This window comes from Patella vulgata, chromosome 8 (genome assembly GCF_932274485.2).
Source record: "Patella vulgata chromosome 8, xgPatVulg1.2, whole genome shotgun sequence".
NCBI classification, from domain to species: domain Eukaryota; kingdom Metazoa; phylum Mollusca; class Gastropoda; family Patellidae; genus Patella; species Patella vulgata.
The window spans coordinates 38,752,893-38,775,805 of record NC_065886.2 but is presented as its reverse complement, the minus strand read 5'-3'; the positions used below and the strand labels follow the sequence as shown (position 1 = coordinate 38,775,805).

At 35.4% G+C, this 22,913-nt stretch overlaps 1 long non-coding RNA gene across 5 annotated transcripts in view; it reads left to right on the top strand.

Annotated features, from left to right (window-relative positions):
- LOC126830323 (uncharacterized) overlaps window positions 1–12,527 on the top strand; it is a 144,708-nt gene extending 132,181 nt beyond the window's left edge. For 2 of the 5 annotated variants that reach the window (XR_008789124.1, XR_008789125.1), the window contains exons 4-8: window positions 8,562–8,635; window positions 8,871–10,056; window positions 10,618–10,741; window positions 11,001–11,088; window positions 12,023–12,527. This is a non-coding gene — a long non-coding RNA (uncharacterized LOC126830323). The remainder of the gene's footprint in view (window positions 1–8,561; window positions 8,636–8,870; window positions 10,057–10,617; window positions 10,742–11,000; window positions 11,089–12,022) is intronic. The other 3 variants (XR_007683807.2, XR_007683806.2, XR_007683801.2) reach the window with 2 other exon arrangements.
- The last annotated feature ends 10,386 nt before the right edge of the window (window positions 12,528–22,913 follow it).

Here is a 22,913-nt window from a genome sequence, read left to right as displayed (position 1 = left end):
ACCATCGATTCAAACACGCCAGTCTGGTCTAATTAATGCTTCCACTTTCAAACGAATTTTCCTTGTTTAGCTGACGGTGCAAATCCTATAAGTGACTATAGACAGACATCTTGTGGAATCGGCGGCGTATAAACTCATGTCCATCACCGACGCGCATGAGTGCAACTTGATGTAGCACTGTTACAAGGCTTAAATAGTGAAGTGGCTAGGGAATAGATTCGTTTTTTCCCATCATAATGCCTCGCTCGCCTTGACAATTTTCGAGTCGCATATTCAACTGGCTTTTTTGCTCTTTTTTTACGCTCTTTTTCAACGATTTCCGAACGTTTACTTAGACGAAAATATCAGCCAAATAGCTCCTGGAATGGTTACAGATGCAAGGAAACGACGGATAATTTTCTTGGGGGACCCCCCCCCCCCCCAAAAAAAAACAACCTCTCAGCGGCGTGCCTCGTCTCCGCGGTCAGTGCCCTCATTTTGCGGCGCCCCCCCCCCCCTTTTTCAAAATTCCTAGATTTGCCCCCGAATGCAGTAATTATTACTACACACAATGTAGTTGAATAACCTTCATAAATACACATTTCAATACCTACCATGTTATAAGTGTGAAGAAGCGACGTCATCACCATCTTGTCGTCGCTAATATGAGAGAGAGAGAGAGAGAGAGTATTTAGGGACTAACGAAGTATTACACAAATTTATTTCAATAGTACAGATTGGACAGACACCCATACTCCTTGTCAGTACGAGCTTGTGGTCGAAAATACGCTTCTTTACTATACGACATATCTTGTGGTCTAAAGAGCATGCATTACACACTGAAAAAAAACTTGTGTTGGATCTCAACACAAGTACTTATGTGAAAATTATTCTACACAAGTTATGTGTTGTTTTGCATTGCATTAACACAAACTTGTGTTCTTTTTAATGCATTAACACAAATCTTGTGTTTTTTCCATATAATTAACACAAGTAATGTGTACCGTCAACAAATATTTTTTTTTTTAAATTTGAACTCCATACAAAGTCTTAATCCGGGGGTCCACAAGTAAGAGAAAGGTATTTTTACTCAGGCAATATAGCCAGACAGACTTGAATGCTAATTGGTGTTAAGATGTCTGTAGTTAAAATAAAGTTGGGCCCAATAAACTGGTAGATCAAAGGCCTGTTGAGCGCTCATGCCCGGTGTGATTTTAACAATTGACTCCAAATGCGTTGACAAGAAAATAAGTAAAACTGTTATTGAATGTGATTGGTTGATAAAATCAACGTACTATATAGGCTACATTTTGTCTGCGATATCATCTCGGTGGAAGCGGACATTAAATGAAGTGATTTCACACAATTAATTTAACATTTAACAACGTGCTGAAATGATTTTGGAGCAGTGATATGTTTGACAAATGTAAGCTAATGGTCACATAGAATACAAGACCGCAGGTTTGTGAATATTTATATAAAAAAAATAATACCATGTATGTAATTTAGCATCGATATTTTTTCTCTGTATAATATTAGTATTTCGTTTCCTTAAAAAAAACTCCAACAATTTAAACCGGAAGTTCATGTTTATAATATGGCGCGGTCAGGAAAAAAATTTCGGCATGTTATTATCAAATCTGTTCAATTTTTCTGAAATCATGCTTAATTAACATTAGTTGTTCGGCGCTACGATGTTGTTCAAATACTTACATTACAGAATAACATTATGATTAAAGCAGAAACGGTTCGACTTGAACCAGCAGGTAAGAATCTGTTTTGAAATTATATCTTGGGAGGTTGGATTGGCGTTGGAGACCCGATTGGCAGCCATTTTGATTCTTGTTTCATGATTTTTTTTATATTATAACGATTTTGCCAAGAGTAGACATAAACGCGGGCACAGACTAGAAAATAATCTTTTTACACTTTTGTGTTAGTTGAATTGTAATCTAATTTATGTTTAAAAAAACAACCTTAAATCTAATAAGCAGACGGAAGATATGGACGAACAACAAGAAGAAGTTATGGAGGTCCCAACAACTGAACCTATGGAAGTAGAAGAATCGTTTACAGCCGAAACCCGATACGATGTGCCAGTTCCGGTTATGGAGTCCTCCGTCTCAGACGATGCCGACGTTAGTGTCTTCTGCGACGAAGAACCCGTAGTGGTGTATCACTATAAACCTCAGAATGCCTCGTTCGGCATTTCTGTACAAACGAGGCAAAAACGTGTCAAAATTTTTGCCCCGATTTTGCCTCGTTGTAACGAGGTAAAAAAAATACCTCGTTTCTCTGGAGTTCCAAAACGTGTTTTTTTTTAAATTGCCCTGTTTTTGGAACGAGGTATTTTGTTCAGAACGAGGCTGGGTAAAATTGCCTCGTTTACTAAACGAGGTATTTTATCCAAGATAATTATTAGCGGTATTTGCTGTCAACAAATAGAGCCATACAAATAATGTTCGGACCATCATGTGACCAATTGCAGATCTACAAATTAGATTATTTATTTGGGACATGATATTGTTCATAGTTATGGCTTACTACACTGGAGTACTATTATGTATAATAAACGCTTCCCGAGCGAAACAAAACATAACAATGTCACGTGACAATATTACATATGGCGGATACAAGCGTTCTTTGATTACATGCTGTTTGGTTTGATTATTAAATAATACGGCAATCTGTATATATGGGAAAAGGAGAATGAATTTCCCCAAATCCAAAACTAGATGACTGGAATATTTATTGAATGGAAAGTAAATATTTTTATAAACAAAAATATTCGGATTTGCAGTATCCTGGCTTGGATGGATTTGTGATTTGAATCTCGAACTCAGTGTTTTATACATTTTATTTTAAAATTGTTATAAATGTTTTACATGAATGAATAAAATCTACAATTTAAAACAGTACAATAACATTGTGATTTGACGCTCTACAAATCACTAAGACTATAACAATTGCTTGTTGAAAAAGCGTTAATAATATGTTTTTTTCCATTTATTATTTTTTAAAAATATATTCAAAAAGAATGCGTCTTTTACAGATTTCAATATAACCACAAATGGTTGATTGTTTTAATGCTAAGATAAGTATTAATGGTTTGTATTTGAAAATCAAATTATATAAGCGAAAAATAGTAAGATACATTATGTATATCTTAAAACACGCCCTTCTCAGTTACTACTTCGGCGAATATCGTTTGATAATTTAGATGATCAGAATTAAACACCGTTTTGCTATGTTATTATTTTTTTATGATTGGGTGGGGGTATACTTAATTAGGGGATTGGATTGAAAGATTATAGCTACCATCTTATGGAGACATAATGTGTGGTGCATTTACGGTCTTATAAAGCTCTATTCTTACATAAAGAATTCTTGATTCGCACGGAAGTGTTTTAGCCGTGATCATTTTAAGTCATGCTTATGCCAAGATCTGGGTATGTGTTAATTTAACTAGATATCAGAAAAGTACCACGTTTTCATAAATGTACTCTTTAGATAAATTGTACAATATTTTTATCAGTTCACTAGTTACAATAAAATCATGCATTATAGCTATTTTTATTTATTTATCCCTGGTGCTTCAAATTCAATTTAGGGTGCCTCAACATATTTAAAAATATGTTTTAAAGCTTTAGGCCATTTTATTATATCTTTCTACCATAAATAATAGCCCGAATTTAGGTATACCAAAAGTTAAAGAAATATAAACAGTTTTTGAGTCATTCAGATATGACTGCCAAAATTGTCACCAACACACATGTCGTGTTTAGGGTAAAATCTAACCAGAAAAGTATTGTCAATACATAATAAAATATATATTGCATTAATCAATTCCATTCCGCAATTGGTTTGTCTTAAACTCGTCATTTGTGTTCATGGGCATCAGGGTCGAGATGGCAACGTTATATGTTTTATTCGTCTAATTTACTATAAAACATCATTCGGTTTGCCTCACGGGTTAACGGCATATTAATAGCTTTATTCACTGAGATGGTTCCTTTACTTATAGTTTATTTTTCGAATTGCTTTTTGTATTTATTTAAATGGAAATATTAACAACATTCTATAAGTCAATCCACGAACATACCCAATTTCAATATTTGCGTGTTGACCTTTAACATCACACTTAGATCCTGTACGCTTTGTGTCTTACAGTCAATACATGTCATGAAGAACTCTTTAGACATAATTTCGTTTATAATACTTTACTCGTTTCTATTGAGTTGTTTAGCAGAAGTAACCCATGACAACAATATGTTGAGACGACTACGTAACAGAATAGGACGATTCAATGTTATTAAAATGACACAATGACAATTTTAATTTTATTACCAACCCTTTCACAATATTTGAATGAAATATCTCACACAGGGTGTTAATCTGTTTTCAGTTTCTATTCCAATTCAATAAAACATTTAAAACATTTAATACATGTCTTGGCTTGATTCATTATTTACAATTTAATACGTTAATCGTGTATTTTAAATAATACAGTTCAAGAGATCAAAACATTTCCGAATTTATACATTCAACATTACAGGTCGACCTAAATGTATTTTTCAAATACGTGTATAAACATTTATATGAAATATATTATAAACAGATATGCTATGACCAGAGTTGCCATTATCTTTATTATTCGACTGGAAAACTCCTGTCATTCACTCTGTCGTTCGACTGATCCATCATTCACGTTGTCATTTCCGAGTCTGAAATTTGGGGTATAGGGGTAGCTCGGACCGGGGAGTAACATAGGCCAGGTGGCGTTAGTCTACCACTTCCGGTTTCGGAGTTATGACCCCCGAGCGAAGCCGGGCATTCTTCTAGTATATATATAAATATATAAATAAATCATCTTCATGGTCATCATCATCGTCATCATCATCGTCATCATCACTATTTAACACCAATCATCGTCGCCTGACAATTACCTTATCTATTCAAAGTGCTTGTTTAGTTTTAAATACTTGTGAACTTTACTAAAACTCACTTTGTTGAACGGGTTACTTTCGTTGGTATCGCCATATAGGAACGCTTTTGTATTTATGGATTTAAATGGGAGGGTATTTAATGTTGAGATACGCTGAGACGAATAATTTGGGCAGTGCAGAAAATAATGGTCGCTGTCTTCTTGAGTATGACCACAACTGCATGTCGGGTTATGTGAAATATGCATTAAAAATCTATGGAAGTTTAGAGCACTTTTACAATTACGAAGTCTGGAATGTATAATCTGAAATTTACGTTCTCCATAGTAACATCTTACTGACATCAATAAATACAAAAATATGACTAAGTCGAAAGTCAACAAGACGGTATACAAGCCAAAATGCAAGTCGAAAATAAGAAATTAGGAAAAAAAACGAGGGGCGCTATTATCGCAGTGTATTATTTCTTGATTTCCTTTTTTCGAGTCGATTTTGGCTTGTATAGCGTTGCTGTCGCCTCACATTTTGTCGTAACTGCTACTTTTCGACTTTCGTGTTTTGGAGGGCGAAAAGTAGAAATTAAGAATGGTAGGCGTCTATAGTTAGGCGTTTGTATATATGACTGTATACTTGACACATGTACGTCCTGAATGGCTGAATGGCCGGTAACCAAATATGTTATTGTGAGTGTTAAACGACATCATAATTATTTTATATTTTGAAAAAAAAACAAACAACAAAAAACAAAACAAAAAAACACAAGCCGTGATTGCCATTACTACAATACGGATTACTAAATATACTTTGTGTTCAATTTTATATTTTAATACTGAAGACAGGGCCGGGCTATAAATGAACAAGGCGGATCCTTTTGGCTTATATTGAGTAATTATTGCAACGTGTTACAGTTGAAAGTTCCAAAGCATTTTCACATTCCATGTCCGATAAATTTAATCATCATGCAACTACTGATTGGTGGGTCGTCGAAACATTTAGATGCATACATCACAGCACCGTGGTTTAGACAACTTGCAATTGAACTAGTTTTATTGTTGTACACATAATGAAAGAAACTGTGTTATTTCACAGCTGAATTCTATGGTAAGAACCGTAGAACCACCTTGTAGGGAATAACTTTTAAACTTTAACACCCTATACACACTCTGCCAGCGGCATCTTTGACCCACACTCTCTTAACATTAATCCAAACTTTAAATCTTTCAACGGTTTAACAAAAGGTGCTAAATATTTCCATTTAAATAAATACAAAAAGCAATTCGAAAAATAAACTATAAGTAAAGGAACAATCTCAGTGAATAAAGCTATTAATATGCCGTTAACCCGTGAGGCAAACCGAATGATGTTTTATAGTAAATTAGACGAATAAAACATATAACGTTGCCATCTCGACCCTGATGCCCATGAACACAAATGACGAGTTTAAGACAAACCAATGGCGGAATGGAATTGATTAATGGAATAAAATATTTATTATGTATGGACACTAAGTTTTATGGTTAGACTTTAGCCTAAAAAAACATGCGCGCTGATTACAATTTTGGCAGTCATATCTGAATGGCTCAAAAACTGGTTATATTTCTTTAACTTTTGGTATACTTAAATTCGGGCTATTATTTAATATATATATTGATCAACAGCGGCGATAAAAATCATTAGTCTCGACAATGACTAGTTGTCAGTGAAAGTCTCTCAGGGGAGCCAGGCGGCTCTGTGAATAAAGAGCTGGCTTGAACGCCTCGTGTTCATTAGCCTGAATAGTGAAGGAATGCGGGTCATTAAACCCCAATTTCATTTCATAAATTACTCGGCTCAATAATGAGCTACTCGGGTTGGTTAGATCCACGCCTTAATGCATATACAACCAATAGAGAAATAGGTCAAATATGGCGACAATGATCAACTTGCTCTTCTTCTATATTTATATCTGCTCTTTCTTAAAATGGAGACGGTTAGTAAAATGGTCTTCTTTACGTTCCTAAATATCAGTATGACCTTAGTGAATACCGCACGATTACGATCCGTTCCAGACCGATAACTTTACGTTCCTAAATATCAGTCTGACCGTAGTGAATAGGCCTACCGTACGATTACGATTCGTTCCATACTGATACCTTAATTATAGGCTAATTATAGAGCCTTCAATTTCAAACACATTTTTTTTATCATATGCTCTTATTTTTTTTACATCATTATATGATTAACATTTCCTAAACTTTACGATTTTCAACTTTTTTTTTAAATAATAGTCCATCTCTGAGACAACAAAAACGTAAATAAATGGAAGATAAAAGCAAGAAAGACAACCCTAATAAGAGAGTCAGGACTAAGACTAGTAATTATTTCCCCTTATTTCATGATTGTCGAATGTAGTGCGAGTTATAAATAGACAATTTTTCCCTTAATTTTTTTCTCCCCTCTTTCTGCATTTTTGGGTTGACTTTTTGGTCTAGAATTGGAGAAAAGGGATCAAATTTGCAATTTCATAGCAGTTTTGGGTAATACTGATGATATTACAGCGGAGGGATAGGGGGTGTAAAGTGTCTTTCTGCAGAGCAATCATTGTGTTGGAAGTGAGATTTTCACCCCTGTCAACTTCAAATCCGTGTAGCAAAAAATCTAAACGATCAACCCCCTACAAAATTATGATGAGGAGATTGCCAAATGTTGTCCCCATTGTGCCTATAAAGATTGGAACCAACGGAATGTTGAGCAAAAAGCTACAGCCTGTGATGTTACAGTCATTTAACATTGAAGTCAATGGGCAAATAATTGCTAGTCTGACTCCTGATGATATAAAGAAGCATGGCCGACTCGGGATGTTGATATTTTTTCAACGGCTTATTTCCTGAAGTTTTGAATGGAAAGTGTCAGAAATGGTAAGAATACTGCTTTTTTATTGCCCAGCAGTAAGTTTTTTGACTATTTGGTATCAAAATAGCCATGATTGGGGGTATCCGTTGGTTGAGTGTGAATTTTGGGTTGTAAATGTGTAACATTTTGTTCACAATGATATCAAAACATGGTTAGGTCTAAATATTAAGGCCAACTCAACTCCAGATTTGGTCTAAAGTCACGAGATGTAAACAAGACTGACCCTAACCCTAACCCAAGACCCAGTCCTTACCCTAACCCACAATCTTGTCAAAAAGCATGTAGCCTAGGCCTAAGCCAAGACCTAGTTCTGACCCTAGCCCAAACCCACAATTGTGTCAAAAAATCATGTGCCTTAACCCTATTTACATGTTGTGACCTTGAACCAAGTCTGCAGTTGGCCTTAACATTTAGACCTAACATGTTTTTGACATCATACAATGAAATGTTAACATGTACACTCCAAAATTCACACCTATGTGACTTTTGACCAAACATGCAGTTGGCCTTAATATTTAGACCGAACCTCAAAACATGGCTTCTACCTTTGAGATTGGCTTAGACTTATGTGACACTCAAGGTTTACTTTTTTACTGATTGTTAACTGGTTTCTTTTTGGAGGGCCAGTGACGGGCTGTTCGCGAGAAATAAAGAGGTTTATTTCTATTTCCAGTTGAAACCATATTTTTTTCTTATTTTCTCACTGTTTTTTATTGCATATTTATCCCCAGCCTCCTATCATTTCAGGTGCCAGGGCAATGTTTCATAGAGTGGAATGATTGACCTCAACACAAGTATTAAAAAAAAAAGAAGCAAAACAGGTGAGATAAATGTGCATTTCATACACTTTAAGAAGTACATCCAACCTCATCCCCACTTCTGCTGACGAATAGTAATGGGCTGGAAATTTTGTACTGCACAGGCCTGTCTTCTCCCCTTGACATTTAACTGAATGACAGAATTCCACATTTTGACCATTTTCTGGATGTCAATGACCATTTCCCTGGATAGTATTCGCCCCAGAATTCTCATTCTCATCCAAATTTAACATTTCAGGTCTACATCTCAAAACCTGATCTCTTCCTGGACTGGCTTTAGGAGAACGATGATGCATATCAATTTCATCCCTGATCTCTATGACACCTGTGGTGGAAGTGGAGGGCAAATCGTAATCAGTTTGGGTTCCAGCCCCGAGGACCTCTGTAAACTTTGCTTTTTGGTGATGACTTAATTTCCGAGCTTGAAAAGGACGCTTGTGTGTTTATCATGGCCTCTCATATTGGAAGATAACATTAATGGCTTGTGTGTTGATCGACGGTTGTGCATATCTCTTGGTCAGGAAAGTTGTAAGCACCATCGCCATTGTAAATCATTTGACAGGCCCGAGTGAACGGGGCGACCTATGATTGGTCAGCAATGTATCAGATTCCATACCGGGGGAGGGGGATGAAAAAAAATGTTGTAGTGTTACATAATCAGATTATTTCAACTTACTTATCCTGTGGAAATACAGCTATATAGGAGATATTTTGAAATTCATAGGCACTGCATGTTTCAACATTTTAGATTTGACCACAATTTGGCACTTGAAACTATGTTAACAGAGAAAAACTGTGTGGTTTTCGATGAAAGTGTTAAAAGTCTAATATTGCATCATGATTACTGTTTTAAAGTATTTTCCTGTTTGATTTATATTGAATTCATCTCATCTTTTTGAAGAATGCATTTATGTTCAAAAATAAAAATGTTCTGTGGAATTCAAAATTCATGTGCTTTTAAATTATCAGATTCCAAACTGGGGGGTAGGGATGAAAAAGCTGTTGTAGTGTTACATAATCAGATTATTTCAACTTACTTATCCTATGGAAATACAGCTATATAGGAGATATTTTAAAATTGATAGGCACTGCATGTTTCAACATTTTAGATTTGACCACAATTTGGCACTTGAAACTACGTTAACAGAGAAAAACTGTGTGGTTTTCGATGAAAGTGTTAAAAAGTCTAATATTGCATCATGATTACTGTTTTAAAGTATTTTCGTGTTTGATTTATATTGAATTGTATTTAGAAAACGGAGGAAACCGAATGACCCAGCGAAAAAACTCAAGAGATTGGACAGGCGACTCTACTCCTTGAAATTGAAACCATGCCACTTAACACAATGACAGACCCTGTGATTTCATGCGCATGCATTACCTACTAGACCATTCCCCCCAGCCCCACCCCATATCGAATAAAAGTATGACTTATTTCAAATATGATATTTACATATAAAGAAAGTAGAGAGACTTCAATCTTACTAGAAAAATACTAGATTACCTGAAATGAAATGGGGTTTAAAGACAATGTCCTACTGGTCAGCTCCGACTGGTCTAATGCATTGTGCTAAGTGAAAATGTTTGTCTGGGCAGCGACACTATGGCCTACTCTCATACCGAATTCAAACTGCCAAGAGAACTTTTATGTGTACGCCAATGTGTACATTGGATCTCAGGGGAAACCACTCTGCAAAATCAAGATGAGCTTTCTTGGTCAACCCCAAGAGATAACCTTTGGCCTCCATGCTAGTGTGCCAGCACCTAATTTACTCAGTCACCATGGCCGTCTTCTAATTACTGCGACAGTGAAACCATGTGACAAACAAGGATTATTAAGATAGACTTTTACGGCTAGGTAGTTCCTTGGGATTAAAAATTTTGATACATATAGATACATTAGTTTCAATTTCATATCACACAGTTTGTATATATGGTAAGGTAGCTTTAATCGTAAATTACATATCATGTATTTATTTTTTCAGTTTCAATATTGGATGTATATGCAAATCACCCAGAAAAAGATCATGTAATAACAAAAGAAATTATAAAAGAAAAAAAGGAAGAAGAAATGGCTGGAAAAAATGATGATAGAGCAGCTTTTTCTTGGTGGGTAACTATTCAATTCTAATAGAAAAGATTGTTATGCTATTTTGAAATCTAAAATTCAGTTTAGTATAGTAAAACTGTACACGTCATGTATGAGCAGAGACAGAATCTTAGTTATATGTAGATATCACTGTCTCATCTGTGGCAAAGCAAACCAACACATGAAACAAAACAAATGTAATTAAAGTAACATTTTTTTAATTAATCAAAACTGTCTAGTCAATTTAAGCCAACTAATACATTGCCATTTTTTTTTCAGTTACCCACCTCGGAAGATCAAGTTGGAAAGGGCTATTGATATTGTGGAGACGTTTTCTCACAGATCTTGCTTATCAGACAAAGACTATGTAAGTACCATGCATATTTGCATTTTAAATCAGGAACTGGTTCTATACACTTGGTGGGGGGTTGGATGGACGTTAAACCCCATTTCTCTCTCTCTCTCCTAAATATTGAGATTTTTGTTTACTTTTAAACTGCATATATTCAAGGTATCAGGAGCTTTTTATGGCTCCCGTACAATTTTATAAACATGAAGGACTGTACCTTTTGAATATTAAGCCATCAAATTATTTTATAATTTTGAAAATGAAATGAAATGGGGTTTAACATCCTACTGTTTTGCTCATAAATTGGGCTAATGAAGACGGGCATACGCCATACAGTGTGCTATGAAGGGAATTTTGCCCGGGCAGCGGCGCTACAGCCTACTCTTATATCGTATTCCAATTGCCAAGGAATCTTTTATGTGCACGCCAATGTGTACACGGGACCTCGGTTTTTCGTCCCATCCGAATGACTAGACAGCTGTCCTTGTCAGGTCCTCCGTCCTGTATCACTGACAAGGGGAAAACACGCAAAATGTAAGTAACATATATATTTGTATTTTTAATCAGGAAGTACTTCTATACACTTGCTTGGTAATCTAGTTATTCTTCTTGGGGCAATGCCTAGGACTCTGCTGTTTCAAGTACTTGGCATGCTTGATTTTTGCCAATCACATCCATTGATTTCCTTCAAGTTGCGATAGGCCCTACATGTATGTGTATTTTTACAGTAAAAAGCAGTATTTTACTTTCAAATAGATTTCAGTAGATTTTAAAGGGTAATATCCAATTTGTTGTCAATGGAAATAAAATAAGAATGGGTCCAAAAATAATTAGACATTACGCAGAGTTGAAACCAAATAGAGACTCGGTCTCGATGTGGCAAAAATAAATTGTTTATTTAAACGTTGTGAACCATAGAAAGTATTCTTATCTCCTACTTTTTATTTTTTAGGCTGGAACACCATTGAAAGAGTATTTGCTGTATGATAACAACAAGAAAACCCAAGCATCAATTTATTTTATACTTCTGGGAAAGAATGCATTTGACCCAATTTTTAAATATTTATTTTTTGTTATTAATGTTAAATTTTCTTCCAAAACACAATTAGATTTTAATTCTCTTCAGAAATGTATGTATAATATAGCAAGTAAAGTGTCATATAAATCACTTAGAATTTGGTCAGAAATCATAAAGTATTTAATAGGCATTACTAGAAACCAAATGTAGATCAAATACACCCAGAATTACAAAAAACCTTGACCTACATAAAGGTGACTTTCCCTTGCTTATGAAATGAAATACGGTTTAGTATCCTACTTTTCTGTGTTCTTAGAGTGATTCTGCCCTACACCCTACTCTTATATCAAATATTTCAACTGTCAAGGGTTCTTTAACGGGAACCCGGGGGGGGGGGCAATGATTAACACGCACACATTTGATCGGGAAATCTGTCATTGAGTCAAATAATTCAATTGTCAAGGCTTCTTCTAAGTGAACGCAGTGGGGATGGTTTCGATTCCGGGAATGGGGGATGGGGTGGTGGATGGCCGAATGGTAAGCATGTGCGTGCGGTATCATACAGCCTGTCATTGAGTCAACTGGCGTGGTTTCGAATCCCCGGTTGTACGTGACAAGGAGTAGGGTCGCCTGTCCAATCTTGTGGGTTTTCTACGGGACCTACGGTTTCCTCCCACTGCTAAAGACCCCTATGCGCAACGAATTATTGAAATAAAATTAAACCATATGTTAATCCCGAAATGACCTAGTTTGTGTCAAGTGGACGTTAAACCCCATTTCTCTCTCTCTCTCTCTTTTGATTCCGGGCTTGTACCCAATTATCCCTTGCCATATCCAAGACTACTGACAAGTGGGAACTATGCCGGAAAATCCAGTTGAAATTTCTCGGCCAACACCTTATACTCACTGAACCACTGTGGCTTATGACTTGTGATTGTATATAAATTTTTTGTACATATGAAATTTTTTTATTTCAATCCTGTAATCTTGATGCTTTGCTTCTTTTATTTACAAAATATTCATTTTGTTTGGGGTTTTTTAATGAGGAAAAGGTTTTACATCATTTTATTACTCCTGCAAAATAGTGCATTTTTCTTTTGTTAGTTTTCTGTGTATATTAGTTATTTCTATATGTCTCACAAATCACTTGTAGTGTGATTTTGTAGCACTTTTCAGTTTTTGAAATTGTTTCAATTTAGTGCATAATTAATCTTAGTGCTTGGTTTGGATGTTATTAAATTTAGATATTATTTGAATTATATATTTTGGAGTATGGGGTAGGGATACTGTGTACATATCTTTATATTCTCAGTTCTTGTTTTGGGGTAAAGAACAATTTATATAGCTATTTTATATTTTGTGATAGGTAAAGTGTGTGGGGTTAAGAACAATTTAAATAGCTATGTTATATTTTGTGATGGGTAAAGTGGGGTGTGTGTGTGTGGGGGGGGGGGGTCATTATATATAACACAATATAATTAGTATTAGAATTCTCTGTTTTTCTGTTAACATTTCAAATATCTATTTAGTTTTGATGTATTAATTTACTTTTTCCAATGATTTTATGAATAAATAATAATCTTACAAAAACAAAAACAAATTTTGTTTCCTTCTTTTATCAAACTTTACAGGTCTAACAGAGCAAAGAGATGGGTCCTGCATAAAAAGGTTGCTATACTGTATATAAATTGGGAAAAACACAACACAAGTTTTTGTGGATGGTTATACACAAGTTTGTATGAAACCACACAAGTTTCAGAAATTTCAACACAAGTTTCAGAAATTTTAACACAAGTTTCAGAAATTTCAACACAAGTTTCAAAAATTTCAACACAAGTTTCAAAAATTTCAACACAAGTATTGTGTAGATTTTCACACAAGTTTCAACACAAGTTTGTGTTGTTTGATAAATTTTAACACAAGTTTTGTGTTGTTTCAACATTTAACACAAGTTTTGTGTTGTTTCAACACAAGTTTGTGATGTTAAATAGAGACACCTTACTTGTGTTGAAAACAACACAAGTTTGTGTTGTTTCAACACAAGTTTTTTTTCAGTGCACCACACAACTCCCCTACCCCTCTCCCCACAGACACACACACACACCTGGTATATCTAATAATTTCTAAAAACTGTTTCCGTTGTGGCTAGGGAATATATTCGTTTTTTCCCATCATAATGCCACGCTCGCCTTGACAATTTTCGAGTCGCATATTCAACTGGCTTTTTTGCTCTTTTTTTACACTCTTTTTCAACGATTTCCGAACGTTTACTTAGACGAAAATATCTGCCAAATAGCTCCTGGAATGGTTACAGATGCAAGGAAACGACGGATAATTTTCTTGGGGGGAACCCCCCCCCCAAAAAAAAATAAAACCTCTCAGCGGCGTGCCTCGTCTCCGCGGTCAGTGCCCTCATTTTGCGGCGCCCCCCCCCCCCTTTTTCAAAATTCCTAGATTTGCCCCCGAATGCAGTAATTATTACTACACACAATGTAGTTGAATAACCTTTATAAATACACATTTCAATACCTACCATGTTATAAGTGTGAAGAAGCGACGTCATCACCATCTTGTCGTCGCTAATGAGAGAGAGAGAGAGAGAGAGAGCGAGTATTTAGGGACTAACGAAGTATTACACAAATTTATTTCAATAGTACAGATTGGACAGACACCCATACTCCTTGTCAGTACGAGCTTGTGGTCGAAAATACGCTTCTTTACTATATGACATATCTTGTGGTCTAAAGAGCATGCATTACACCACACAACTCCCCTACCCCTCTCCCCACAGACACACACACACGCACACACACCTGGTATAGCTAATAATTTCTAAAAATTGGTTCCGTTGTCAATAACATGTTCGTTCACAGCATACATATTGAGCAACAACGTCAGGTTTTCTTTTTTTCAAAATAAGTGTAATAATACTGATATCATTATATTAGATAAATAGTTCTTCGATCGATGGTGTAATTTTTTTAAATTTTATTTCAAACTTTGAAGAGATCAAATATTTTTGTCCTGGAGTGATTTCTTTATTCCCAAAGAAAATACCAGAAAGGAATATTTTTTATGTAAAATACTTTGGTGAAAAGAGTAAACTATGCAAAAATCATTTGATAAATATTTCAAGAAAAGCGGACCTGCTCATCTCGGTGTTGGCCGAGAAACTTTAACCGGGTTTTCCGTCGTGTCAGTGGCATAATCCTTTCTCTTTCTAGAAAACGTTTTAGTTAATCGACGGTTCACATGGTCAGAAAGTACAGGTGGTTGCGATAAGTATCGACAAATTATAATGCCTGAAAAATAGATGATCTTAGAATACATATTGCATATTCAAATCGATCTTGAGGTAATTAGTAAACTGTATTTCTCTTAAGACCCAATGTACTGCTCAGTCACTTTTGTTTTAAAATTGCACTTTATAAAGAATTTAATAAAAATATTACCTCCATAATATTAATATTTAACACCGAGAAATTCAAATTATGAAAACATTAAAACTGAGCTTAAAATTCAAATAACTAAATCATTTGGGCACTTCAGAAGGCATGAAATCTGTAAATTAATCGCCTCTAAAACCCGCCCAGGATGGAATTCTGTGTAATACTCGTTAGGCGTGAGCATTGGCTCGGAACGCCGCATTCCCCCTCATCACCCAGCTGTCACAGCTCTCAATTCTGTTGAATAGCTTGCCTCTATACGTGTCAACCATTGATCTGATCGCTTACGTTTATGCTAATATACTAGGTCATAGAAAACAAAGAATGGACATTTATGTGATTCACAACTTTTCGTTTTTTTACAACTGTTACACATTTATTTCAATGAAGTTTATAAAAATACTCGTATAAAGAACGTGAAAATTGTATTGATCGATTTTTAAATGGAATAATTGTGAAATTAATGTTTTACTTTAAATGAAGTCAATGTGTCAGTTTTAAACGAAATTGATGATTTACTTTAAAAATGATATTTTTAAATGAAAGTAAAACGTTACGGAAAAACTCTCATTGCGCCATTTTTGCACAATAGGAATCTTTTGCAAACTACAATATTGTGCAATATCGACCCAAAAATTGCCCAATTTCCACGATCTAATTAAAATCACATATACTGTAATTAAAATTAATGTGTCCCTTTTAACTAAAATTAATGTGTCACCTTTAAATAAAATTAATGTGTAACTTTTAACTAAAATTAATGTGTCACTTTTAACTAAAATTAATGTACCACGTTTAACTGAAATTTGTATGTTACTTGTACATGGAATTAATGTAATTATTTAAGGTCTCACTTTTAAATGAAAGGTGTACCTTTTTTTTAAATTAATGTGTCACCTTTAAATAAAATTAATGTGTCACCTTTAAGTAAAATTAATGTGTTACTTTTAAATAAAATTAATGTGTTACTTTTAAATAAAATTAATGTGTTACAAATGAAAATAATGTTGTATGTTTAAGTGAAGGTAATGTTGTTTTTTTTAATTAAATTTAAATAACTTGAAGATTGAGCTTTTCAACAATCAGTTACAAAAACGGAATAATATAAACGCGTAATCTAGTTTATCTCCTTATTGAGACAATTAAGAACTGCGCCACATATACGATGGATAGGATTTGCAGCATCTATTCTCACAATATACAGATATGAAGGCGATCGTACGGAATCACATTCACGAAGAATACTTTACACATTTTTGAATCAAATTGAACTCTTGACCACTCGTCAATTTGGGAATTAAATCTTACTAGAATTCTTTAAAAAGTCAGCGGATATTCGATTACACCAAACGCCCTTTTCACACGACTATGAATCATTCAAGCTACAAAATAGAGAAAGGGGTCAAAGAGCTGAGCCTTGTTGGGGTCCTCTTAAATTTTATTTCATAATAACTAGCGAAGTTTTAGACAGTATAACTATTGTCATTAATGTCAAAACTCACATATAGTATCGGAAATATAATATTGCAAACCAATACCGTTATTTTTACTTTTATTGAAATTCCCACTTAATCAATGCGAACCTGTACTTTTACTGTTGTCATTCCTACATAATCATTGATCAGTCTCAATTATCGTTAATTACTATTCAAACCTTTGTGTAATATTAATCCGCAGCATCACAGGTAAGAAAGAAACACACCACTTTGTGAACTATAGATATAATTAACCATCGATCACATAGGTATATATAGAGGATATTTGTCGTTTTAGAGTGAATAACATATTTTATTTCATCGAGAAGCAAGAAAACTTATATTTTAACGAATGCGTAGCATGAGTGAAAATATAAACGTTTTCTTGCTTAGAGATGAAATAAAATATGTTATTCACTACAAAACGACAAATGTTCTATTTATTTTATGATTTTACAATCATTTTAGGTAAAAACAACTAGCCAGTGGAATGACACTTTTATTTCACTGATAAAACGCGGTATTCCACTACTGATCATAAAATAAAGTATTTTATCTTTGTCTTCCACATGAATAACACATGTTGAAGTAATACATGCAGTTACCACAGAAATGACTTCTCGCACATGTGTGTAGACCGGAAGATATCAATTAAATTTATTAAACGTTATATTTGTGCAGTCACCGAATTCTCGATAAGGACTGTTTCTGTACTCAACTGAAGTTGGTGGATTAAGAACATGACATCCGAATTATCAAAATAAACACTATATGGTGTTTCTAAAAAATATACGAGGAATTAAATTAAGCCTTTTGTACAGCTACTGAATTATCGATAATGACCGTGTCTATACTCAACTGATGATCGAGGAACAATTAACACCGCATCAGAAATATCAAAATAAACATTATATGGTAAAGGTACTTTCTAAATGATACACAAGGAATTCGGCAACACAGTCTCTGAGATTTATTTCAAACTGAAATAGATATATGATCCAATAACCGTTTAGCATCTGGTTCATGTAAATATGGACTACCCCAGTATTCCAGTCCCTTGAAGAATTGGAGAAGGGCGAAATTTATAAACAATGATATGTAGTTCAAACTACACACAATAAAAGCGTCCCAAATTTGGTCCTTAAATAGTTCAGGCGATTTATAGCAGGCGATGTAATTTTGGTCTGTTTCGTGTTAATGTATACAAATTCGTGTATATCTTTCTAAAGCAATAAATAATTCCTTTGGATACATTTTGACCTGATATCCTGCCAGACAAAGGTTTTCACTCTGGTCTAGAAGACAACAATGTTGACTACTGTAAAAGAGATAATTTCCGTTACAAATTCCCAGCATATATGCAATTGGTTCAAATAGTCTATGTTTTGTCTTACAGTTCTTAATGTTTCGTCCGAATGGGCACCTTTTCTTTATTAGAATTCAAGAACTTCTATTTGAGATATGTTTGCTTTTAGTTCAATTATTGGATGTTTATATGTACACTATGCAGTTCATGCATTGTTAAATTACATAGGACAATTTTCCGTCCGAACGGTCATCTTTTCTTTATAAGAATTCAGGAGCTTCTATTTGAAATACGTGCAAACTACTAATGCAAGTCAACCACATTGAATCCCGTCTCACTTTCAATATGGCTATCACGGAGATAGTTTTTATTTTATTTTCACCTTTATCCATCATAAATAATCGATAGGCTGTTGCATTAACGTGTATTTATTACTCAGGTAATGTTGGAGGATATGCATAATAATACAAAAGCTGTCAGTGAAAAGCCAATACTTTTCAGTTTCCGCCATCATGATAAATAGGGTCGTTGCTATGTTACTTATAATAGGATTGAAGTGGTGAATAAAACATATTACGTTTTAACAATGAAATGGGAAAAATGTGTTTGTGATCGATAACGATGACTGGAGCAACGCGCAGACTTTTAATTACATTTCGTCATATTAAGTTGAATGTATCTAATATAAGATACAATATATTAAAGTAGCGATACTGTAATTGATTTCTAAAAAAAAATAAAAACCACACCCAGTCTTTGCATGGAGTTAAAACATACATGTACCATATTATGGCCAGCTAGTGAATCTTACCAACCTCCACATTTTTCAAATACAAGGTTTGAAAACTCGAATTTTTAAATTGTTTGGCTACCAAAATGATTCTGACTTGCGCAGACTTGAGAGAGAAAGAGAGAGAATTGGGGTTTAAAGTCCACTCGACATGAACTAGGTCATTTTATGACTAACACATGGTTCAGTTTTATTTTAATAATTCGCTTGCGCATAGCGGTCCTTAGCAGCGGGAGGAAACCGGACGATCTGGAGCAAACCCAAGGGGATGGACAGGCAACCTTACTCCTTGTCACGTACAAGCGGGGAATCGAATCCACGCCACTTGACTCAATAATAGACCTTGTGATTTCACGCGCACCCACCCCCCTTGCGAAAACATACTGTCGCTTTAAACTAAAGCAGCATATTATATTGATCACAAAAATAATATGTATATTACCATATGTTTCAAATTGGAATAAAACTTAAAATCAAGATAACATATGAATATACGGTTGTTTCATATTGTGTAATTTATGTCAAATGGATTTTATTTGCGTTTAGCGTGGTCCACCTATGCTTAATATTGAGGCAAGGTATACGAAATATAAGTTAATACACATCATTAATATTTACCATCCGAAAATTGTTCGAAATTCCCGCAAGATAATTAAGATAATTACTGTTTAGTTCTATAGTTCTGCGCAGCGACTGGGCGTATGAAGACTGGCATACGCCAGTATTTAGCGGGGTAGCAGGGGGTACATTGCACCCCAAGAAAAATAAGGCGCCCCGAGAAATTGCGCCCCCACCCCATCCCAAAAAAAAAAAAAATTATTTGACAATCTTTCAATTGTAAAATAATACACTTGATTATGATCACACAGTGATGCTCTTAAGGCACTGATCAGTCCATCGGTTTTAAGGGCGCCCTGAGAGTCTGATCAACAAGTAGGTACACTCACGTAGAGAGAATCTGACCAACAGGACAGGTAGGTACAATCACGTAGCGAAAGTCTGACCAACAAGTAAGTACACTGAAATAGAGAGAGTCTGGCCAACTATTGACTCAATTGTGATTGGCATACCGAAATGGCGTTTTCTTCCATCTTAAATGGACATTATTCAAGAACTAAATCTGTCCATTGCAGGTCTTTCTTAAGGCATTACATGTTATATAAACTATGAATTATAGATATTGATTAGCTCGGCAAGATCATAATCAACCTTTGAGGTCATCGGATGCTCTTGGTTTTCAACAGATTTGAATACAATTTATGGTTAATGATTTAATTTAAAAATGGATAATCAAGACTTTGTAAATGCATAAAGGTAGCAATGACAATCTTGACTAGAATGTTCTGTAAATTCATAAAGGTAGCAATGACAATCTTGACTAGAATGTTCTGTTATCGAACATACCACTGCTCAGGTTGAAGTAATTTTTCTGAAATTTTCAACTATTCCCTTTTCATTTTGTTTAACTATTATAGCGAGAACTGCCAACTCTTTATCTAAATCCTACATAATGCATGTTTAATGCAAAATATCTGTTTTGTAGAACTACCTTTCTCGTTTGTTTTCTCTAACACTCGTTATTTAACAATCTGATTAAAACACGGACCCTATTTCGTTTCGTTTTTATAGTTCAAAATGTCGTTTTACTTGTCTTTACTACACCAGGATCTGGAAGAGTTGTTATCATTGACGTGTTCTGGCTGATGTGAGGGATTAGCCAATGAAACGGTCTGTTACGGCGAGCTTTTGGCCTTTTGGTGCACGGAACTGTGGGTAACGTCAACGCTGATTGATTAATTAATGTCTGACGCCATATGGTCAAAAGCCGTTCGTTTGACCCCTGACGTGAACTCCCACTACAACTTGTCAGATCTTCATGTAGTGTAGGCCACCGAAAGTATAAAGAAACGAAACGAAATGTAGATCTGTATTTTAATCGGATTGGTTATTTAATATTTGTTTTAATGTTGATCTATCAACCTTACAGACTGGGTAACATAATGGCGTCCATGACCGCCGTTTGTCAGACTCTCGCCGCATATATGGCACTGGGTACGCTTGTCCAACGCCAGTCATTTATTCGCCTTAAATGATCAACTTTCAGGTAACTGTTCTCCAGGAACGCATTGTGAGCTAACCAACGCCCTCCACACTAAGACACTCGTGATTGTATGCCATGATGGTTTTTGTCTTTTCAAGGAAAACAATTATTGCCATTTTGTCTACCGTGTAAAACGTGAACATTAATTTAAACAGCGATTCAATCACTGATTAGGATAAAGATTGGTTGGGTATACTTCCATAGTCCCGAAATGACCTAGTTAGTATCGAGTGGACGTTAAACCCCATTTCTCTATCTCTCTCTTTACTTCCAGCGATTGAGACTTTTGTCACGTGATTAATTATTTTGAAAGCGCCAACGACCTTAAGACGCCCTTATTAATGGCGGGCGTGGGTTTCTTTGCCTTGTAACCATGTTTGTTCATAGCATTAGTTGGCATATAAAGCAAACCTGGTGCCATTGAGACGCCCTTATTAATGGCGGGCGTGGTTGTCGTTGCCTTGTAACCATGTTTAATATTTTGATCTCTTTGTTCATAGCATAGTTTGCATATAAAGCAAACCTGGCATGCACTGTCTCTTCCTCTTTCTAGGCTGTGGACCAATGAAATTCAGGAGGGCTAAGGTCAAGGTTCGATTATTCAGTAACTAAATAGTCCAATTCGGCAAGAACGCGTTTTAAACCAACTTATTAAAAAGAATTTAATGACATGATATGGGGTTAACGTTATACTGTTCTGCTGTTCAATTTTATATCAATAATTAGCTTGCGTGAACACTTGTAATTATAAGAATTTTAAATAAACTATAACTAGTCCTACTGTATCCTACTGTATGAAAGTACATAATGACGAAAGAGAGAGAGACAGAGGGGAGAGAGAGAGAGAGAAAGGGGGCGGTATTTAGAAAACAAACATAATGGGGTACAATTTTATTGCAATAGTTACGATGATACGGATTGGAAAGGAAACCTTACTCCTTGTTAATACGGTCGAACGCAACTAAGAGAGAGAGAGAGAGAGGGAGAGAGAGAGGGAGGAAGGGAGAGAAAGGGGCCATTTAGGGACCAACATAATGTGGTACAAGTTTATTGCAATAGTAACGATACGCAACCCTACTCCTTGTTAATACGGGGGATCACGTGGCTAAGTGGGTAAGACGCTGGCTCGCTAGCCTGGAGGTCGGGTGTTCGATCCCTGCATTGGGCGAGAAAGTTCATTCAGATCTTCCGGCGTGGTTTCCCCTTATCAGTGATGCAGGTTGGATGACCTGGCAAGGACAGCTGTGATGGGACGAAAAACCGAGGTCCCGTGTACACATTGGCGTGCACGTAAAAGATCCCTTGGCAGTTGGAATTCGATATAAGCGTAGACCGTAGCGCCGTTGCCCGGGCAAAATTTCCTTCATAGCACACTATATGGCGTATGCCCGTCTTCATTAGCCCAGGTTAGGAGCAGAACAGTAGGACGTTAAACCCCATTTCATTTCATTTCATTTCATTTCCTTTTATTTGTTAATACGAGCTTGGGGTCTTACGCAGCGAAGAGGGAGAGAGAGAGAGCGCGAGGGAGAGGGTGTGTGTAAGTTGAGTTGTGAGGGTTTTAGAATTGTAGAATTTTCGTTTTTGGAGTACTTAGTCATTTTCCTCATTTAGAAATTTAAAACATCGTCATGAAATATATGATTCATTTTTGGTTCAAGGACACTCCTTCCCCCCCACACACACCATCATACACCTGTGTGTCAC